Genomic DNA, 7,732 nt, shown 5'->3' with positions numbered 1-7,732 from the left:
TTATACACCATAGTGTGATCTCTCTCTTACATACCATAGCGCGATCTCTCTCTTACACACCATAGCACAATCTCTCTCTTACACACCATAGCACAGTTCTGAATCTTTCCAAAGGAGGAAGCCAGGTGTGCTAATAGAGGTCTGTAATTTCTGACCTTGGGAATTGGAGGCATGAGGATCAACAGTTTCTTCTCACTTTCTAGCCTGGGCTACATGAGAACCTGCCTGCCCTGCCCCACCACAAAAAATAAAATAAAATTAATGGATGTTATGAGCAAGTCAAGAGGAAGTCTCAAATTGTAGGGACCTTGATCTCGAATGTCTCAAAAAGAAACAGGCAAAGTTAGGAGGTGGGGAAAATCGAGACGTGGGTGCCAGAGTGTTGATGCTCCAAGTGTTGTCTCCAGACGACAACAGACCTGGGAGACTGTAAGAGAAATGCAAATCTCCAGGCCACACCCCTAGCTCTGGTTTGGACTGAGCAATCTCTGTACTAAGCCCTGCAGGTGGTTCTGCAGCCAGATCAAGTCTGAGACTCACCCTGCCAGGGAATTGTTTATACAGCACCTACCTGCCTGCGTTACTCTGCAACCGTGGGACTATTCTGAGCATTTTATTTCAGGAAGTGTTTTTCACTGTGCTCTTCGGTGTCCACTGCAGCCAGGTACACCTGTGCGTTCAGACAGACAAGTGGAGGAGGATGTCTGGATGTCTGGTATTCCTAGAATAGGAAGCCTTTAGACTATTTGGTGTTTTTCTTTCTTTCTTTTTTTTAAATTTGATATCGTAAATCTATTTTAACTCATTTTTAAAATACTACATACAGAAGCCAGAATGCAGAGTTAAGAATGGAGGAAGGTGGGGAAGAGAAAGGAACCACGAAGAAAAACACTTAGTTACTTGTCTGTTGTGGGTAAAGCAACAGGAATCCTGGGATACAAGAAATCAGTAACAACTTGCTCATAACTGATGTTTTCCCCTCCTGTTTGTTTTTAATACCATCCATATGGGTGCTCTCTGTATGATCCCTTCACTGGCCTACCTGGGGGTCCTTCAGTGATGGCCTGGTCCCATTCCAGTCATCTTGTCCAAAAGCTTCATCAGAACCTTGAAGCTCCCCATGTCCATAGTCATACTATTCTGACTCCCCCTGGCTCTGGCTGTAATAGCCTTCCTATCCTTCATCACTCTGTTCTGTGTGTGTATCATCCTCCCCACAGTCTTTGTAGGTTCCTGGTGCAGGTGTTGGAGGTAAAGGTATTCTCTGGATGCCTGCTGTCGGAGCTCTTATTGTTGGGCACCTCTCATAGTGGGTGGGGGTGGCACTCCTTGAGTCACAGTGGTACCTCTGGTAATGGAGCCTTTCACTGGGGTCCCACGAACCAAAGCCCGTCCAGGTGGTTCAACACCATGACCTCCGGGAAGAGGTGGAGGAGACGGGGCAGCTCCTTGTTCTCTCACTGGTACCCCACAACCATGAGAGGGTTCAGGAACTCCATTCAAGTAGGACAGTTCTAGAAACTGCTCCTGGCAGACATCATCCATTATAGCTAGTACTAGAAATTACTTGACTTCCTCCATGGCATGGGCCATAAGAGCAGTAAGCCTCACAGAGGGGCCCGAAGACTTCAATGAAGACGTGCAGATCCATATTTAAATGGGCATATTTGGGGTCTCTGTCCTTGTGAAGCTCGTCTTCCTTGGCTTTGTCTCTCACTGAACAGAGGTCTTTGTATATTTGGTGTTTTTCTTGTTGGACCAGCTACCACATCAACTTTCTGAAAATGTTTTGTCTAGTTAGCCTGGCCTGATAGTATGGGAGGATCATCCCAGCTACTCAGGAGGCTGAGGCAGGAGGATCACAAGCTCAAGGTCTGGCAAGGATACAGGGTGAGTTCAAGATTTCAAGAACAACCTGGTTAACTTAGTAAACACACACACACACACACACACACACACACACACACACACAGGACCTGGGCCTGGGGAGGTGGCACAGTTAGTAAGGTGTTTATCACATGATCATGAGGACTTGAGTTTGACATCACAGAATCCCAGCACTGGGAACAGAGACAGGTGGATACCTGAGGTTGGCTACAAGTTCCAGGTTCAGGGAGGGACCTGAAAAGAACAAAGGCTGAAAGATCCAGGTAAAGTTGTAGACAACCATTGTGGAGCCGCTGGGGACATCAGGGATGGCTTAGTTAAGGTGGCTGCTACCTGATGTCCCGGGAACCATGAACAAACAATAACCAAGCCGGTTAGGTAACTCATTATGTAACCAGCCCTGGCAAGAATCCACTTTTGTGTGATATTCTATAATAATGTCCTTGGGACCAAAGGTGCATGCTCTCACCTGAAGTAGAGATGTCAGATCTTCCTGCAGCTGCTGAGCATCCGTCGCCGCTATCCTAAGTCAACCGTATCAGGACCCTATCTCAAAATATAAGATGGAGGGGCTGATGAGACAGCTCAGTACGTGGCTACACTGTCCTGATGTCCCAAGTTTGATTTCTTGTGCTGGCTAGTTTTATGTCAACCTGATACGAGCTGAAGTCATTTGGGAAGAAGGAAACTCAATTGGGAAAAGCTCCCACCAGACTGACCTGTATGACATTCTTTACCCCCCCCCCTTTTGTTTTTTCAAGACAGTGTTTCTCTGTAGCCTTGGAGCCTGTCCTGGAACTAGCTCTTGTAGACCAGTCTGGCCTCGAACTCACAAAGATCCGCCTGCCTCTGCCTCCTGAGTGTGGGATTAAAGGCTTGCCACCACAACCACCCGGCTATGACATTTTCTTGGTTGATGACTAATATGGGAAGGCCCAGCCCATTATGGGTTGGTGCCACCCCTCTGCAGGTGGGATGTATAAGAAATCAGGAGGAGCAAACCATGAGAAGCAAGCCAGTAAGCAGCAGTCTTCCATGGTTTCTAACTTACTTCTGGCCTCCACGTTCCTGCACTGAGTTCCTGCCCCTACTTCCCACAAAGATGGACTGTTATCTGGAAGTATAAGATGAGCCAAACCCTTTCCCTCACAGGTTGCCTTGTTATGGTGTTTGCTCACAGCAATAGAAACTCTAACAGGGACCTCCCTGGAATCCATGTAGAGCTGGGTGAGAACCAACTCCACGTAAGTTGCCCTTTGACCTTCACGTGTGTTGTGGGATATTTTGATTGCATTCTGATGCTCCAGAAAAAGCCAATAAAATTTGCTTTGAATCAGAGGGCATGGCTGGCTACTAGCAGACCAAAATTCACCTTAGAGGTCATGGAAGACTGAGGACAGAAAGACAGACACAGAAAGCAGTAGGCCGGGGCTTTGGAGAGAGTCTCTGGCGTTCTGGATGGAAGAATGAGAGAGAGAGAGGTCACTGGTCACTTCTCCACTGCTTTTCTGATCATTCAGGTTCTTGCCCCAATGTCTGACTCCTGAGTTTTTACTGATAAAGAATAATTAGATAAATGCTTCACACATGAATGTCATGGCTTGCTTATATACATATATAAACATATGGTAATAATAATAAAATTAAATCTAAAAAAAAATAAGGTACAAAGAACTGAAGAAGACAGCATATCATGAAAGCTGACTCTCCAGATATAGATACTGTCCTTGTGGAAGTCCCACCTCAATCTCCCTCCCCGATCTTTCTCTCTCCAAACTCTGCCTCATCTCAGAAAACCCACTGAACATGGCTGCTCCCCCAGAGATGCTCAAGACCACTCCCACAGGGTATTTAAACTGCCCCCCCCCGAAAACAGACACACGGTTATTTTGTTCTCTCTTCTCTGGGGGCTGGAAAATCATCCGGAGCATTATATCCACAAATCTGGGATCTTTCTAAGTCTGTTTGACTTGGTCTGATTTGGCTTGTTGCATTGGTGGAGAGGCTTATCGGGGTGCAGAAACTCTTCAAATACATATATATGTATATACACCACAGAACCCCTCCACAGGGGTGGGGATGTAGCTCAGTTTGGTGTGTGTCTTAGTTAGGATTTCTATTTCTGTGCAGGGGTACCATGACCAAAGCAGCCCTTATAAAAGAAAGCATTTGATTGGGGTTTGCTTATAGTTACAGAAATGTAGCCCATCTTCATCATGATGGAGAACATGGTGGCACTGAGACAGACATGGTGCAGGAGACGTAGCTGAGAGATCTACATCCAGATCCACAGGCAACAGGGAGAGAAAGGTTCTGGGCTTGGAATAGACGTTTTGAAATTTCAAAGCCCATTCCCAGTGGCACACTTCCTTCAACAACGCCACATAATCCTTTCAAATAGCAATACTCCTTGGTGACCAAGTATTCACAACTAGTCTATGGGGGCCATGCTCATTCAAGCCTCCACAGGGAGCTTACCCAGCATCTGTCAATTCAATCTCCAAGACCGCCCCCAAATAAAAGACGTACATTTGTCTATATAACTTTATTATTTGTGGCTTTTGCTTTGTTTGCTTTCTGAGATTGAGTCTAACTATATAACTCAGGGTAGCCACTAATGTATGATCCTTTGCTTCAGCCTCAAAAGTGTTGGGACTGTAGGCATGAGCCACCACACTGGTCTGTTTATTTATAACTTTTATTATTGTATGTATGTGCACACATGCATGTGCTCTCAGGCCAAGGGATGTATGCCACAGTACACATGCAGAAGTCAGAGGGTGGCTGTTGGGATTGATCTTGGACACTCAGGCTTGAAAAGCAAGTATTTTCATCCCATGGGCCATCTCAAAGGTCCTGGTGATTTATTTTCTACCTTCACTTTTTCCCCTTGCCTTGAGTTTATAGACAAAGGACAGGGATTATTTTGTGTTTTCTGGAACTGTCTCTGCACTGCCTAAACATATAAGTCTGTACCCCTAGACCTGGAAGACTAAGCCTTCTTGGTCATTTCTTAAGTCTTCTACCATGGGTCCTTTATGAAAACTCTTCCCTGCAGTGAGAATTCTTAGGAAGAATTCATGACTCCTGTTTGCCTGCTCCATTTTACTGTGACCATGGCTATATTTGATATGCAAACTCAATATACAAATCAAATGTTCATTGATAATAAATAATAATTATCTTAAGACAATTATTTGATATATATATATATAAACCATTTATTCAGTATTAAACATCAAATAGTCAAACAACAAAATACAAAGATAGGCAAATTTGATACTTACCAAGCTGAACAATAATGATAGGAAAATGTTAAAAGTCTTTGTTTTCTATAAGTGAATCATTATGTTCCTACTCAGAACAGACACCTAGATGCCCAGTAAACATACTGCAATTCACAACATACAGTAGTTTCAACCTCAGCCGAGGTGTCTCAGGCAGCAGTGGCTCCGTGTTGTGTAGTGTGACTGCGTGCACAGGGCACAAGGTGCCGTGTTGTGTGCTTGAGCCTCAGGCTTCAGGATGCTGTGCATGGTAGCATGGCTGCACACTGCCAGAGACACCTTGAGTTTACTGTGCTTGGCTTTTAATTAACTTCTGCTTGTTGCATGCTTGTTGTTGCCAGATTTTTTTTTTTACAATGTCTATATTCAATTACACAAGCATATTTGGGATTGTGAGCCATAGTTTAAAGAGTTGCTCTTCTGGGTGGCCTAAACAACTGACATTTATTTCTCATGACTCTGGAGGCTGGGAAGTCAGAGTCAGGTAGTTAGCAGCTCTTCTGTCTGGCTGAAGCCTGCTTTCTGTTTGGTAGATAGTGATCTTCTCATTGCGTCCTTACTTAGTAGAGAGGAAACAAATCACCTCTCATGACTCTTCTTATAAGATGCCAATCCTAGCAATAAGGATTGCCCTCCCAAGGACCTGGTTATCTCCCTAAAATTGCATCTCCTAATACCAAAACTTTGCTTGATAGGCTGGCCTTGAACTCACTATGTCCCCAAAAATGACCTCGAACTATCAATTCTTCTGCCTTTAATTCCCAAGTGCTAGGATTGCATGTCCTCTTTGGTAGTAGGGTTACAAACAAGCAAAAAATAATGTCGGTATTCCACAAATCAACACACGAACAAAGCAAAAGGAACTTGGCAAGACAATTGTTTTTGTAAAAAAAGCATTTGCCAAGACCCAAACTGGGCTAGCCAGTACCCTTGGCCAAGATGGCCCCGTCTTTTATCCGTGACTTTATCTCATTCTATCGACGAAAGCTCCACTCCACAATTTCTCTAGATTGGGCAGTTGATATAAAGGGGAAGGAGAAGCTGGGCGGTGGTGGCGCACGCCTTTAATCCCAGCACTCGGGAGGCAGAGGCAGGCGGATCTCTGTGAGTTCGAGACCAGCTTGGTCTACAGAGCTAGTTCCAGGACAGGCTCCAAAACCACAGAGAAACCCTGTCTCGAAAAACCAAAAAAAAAAAAAATAATAATAATAATAATAAAGGGGAAGGAGAAGGTTCAGAAAGTATGAGTCCTTGCCAGCTAACTACCTTGATAGAGAAAACCTAACTATCTTCAACAGGAAAAAAAAAAAATTTCTCAGCTGTATGTTAATGCACGCGTCTCAGAAGGCACAGTCAGCCCTCTAACACGCTTGAAAGAAAAAAAAAGCTCCAAAATTCAATGTTAGGGAAGTGGTCTTTATACATGTAGTGAGATAGAAACAGAGAGGAGATCATCTTTAAGTTAACAAAGGTCTAAAGAAATTAGTATCTGCCCTTCAGACCAGAGTTTTGAGGAAAACATAGGAAGTGGCTTTGGGGGAGGTAGAGGTGTAGACTTCCAGCTGAAGGAACAGTGTCAGCAAGGACAGGAAGGCCCAAGCAGAGAGAGCTAGGAGACAACCAAGCACCCTGCCTTGCCCAGAACTCTCCTGCAGTAGCAGTGACAGTCCTCAGGTCTTCAGTTGGGGACAAGCCAGGATGGCTGGTCACACCAGGAGAGAAGCTGCGAGGCAGAAGGTCATACACATCACGGCAAGAGTCACAGTTGGTCCATTGAGCCACTGAAGGATCAGAATGTATTTCGAAAACATGTCAGAGGGCGGTATCGCCAAGCATGGCAGCCAGAGGCCAACGCCTATGCTTTGCAAGAGAAGGCAGATTCAAGACTCCATGCTTCTGCTAGCCAATGCGTGTGGAGAAATTAAGATCAAATGATGCTGTTAAAGAGGAGGATGGCATAGACAGGAGGGCTGGGAGGGAGGAACGTGGAGTCCCTTCTGCATTCTTCCCAGCCACTCACATGGCTCTATGCGCTTTGTCTCCTACATCTGTGAAATGGGATAATACCCGGTTGGTTTGTGGAATGGATAATACCTACCTCCTTGGTTTGTTTTGATGATCAAACAGCCCGCTGTCTGTAAAGTGTGGTAGACTATAAAGCACTCCATGATGGTTACTAATAGGACCACTGTCACACCCCCATCTCTGTCACATTCAACCACATCAATCTGGACAGGGCAAACTTGATTATCACCGCACCACTTCCTGCTGCTCAATAGCATTGTGTCATCATTAATAAACTCTGAATGGGGTTGGGAGTTGCTGGGGAAGAAACAATCCAGACTCTTCCCCTTTCCCTACACACTGTGAACATTTAAATTGGGTAAAGTGGGAATCTGTCAAAAGACTCAGTCATGAAAGTTGAATTACCTGAACGCCCACATAGCGGAAGGGGAGAACTCACTTCCTGATGCTGGCCTCGGACTTTCACGTTTATTTCTGGTACATGCATTTTCCCCTACATGAATATATCTCACAGAGAGAGACACACACAGAGA

At 44.9% G+C, this 7,732-nt stretch overlaps 1 pseudogene; it reads right to left on the bottom strand.

Moving 5' to 3' along the window:
* Positions 1-992: 992 nt before the first annotated feature.
* On the bottom strand, positions 993-7,456 carry LOC101989701 (annotated as a pseudogene).
* Between the last annotated feature and the right edge of the window lie 276 nt (positions 7,457-7,732).

This window comes from Microtus ochrogaster (assembly GCF_000317375.1).
Source record: "Microtus ochrogaster isolate Prairie Vole_2 chromosome 14 unlocalized genomic scaffold, MicOch1.0 chr14_random_2, whole genome shotgun sequence".
Taxonomy (NCBI): Eukaryota; Metazoa; Chordata; class Mammalia; order Rodentia; family Cricetidae; genus Microtus; species Microtus ochrogaster.
The sequence above is the reverse complement of the archived record's forward strand: the minus strand, read 5'-3'. Positions and strand labels throughout refer to the sequence as shown.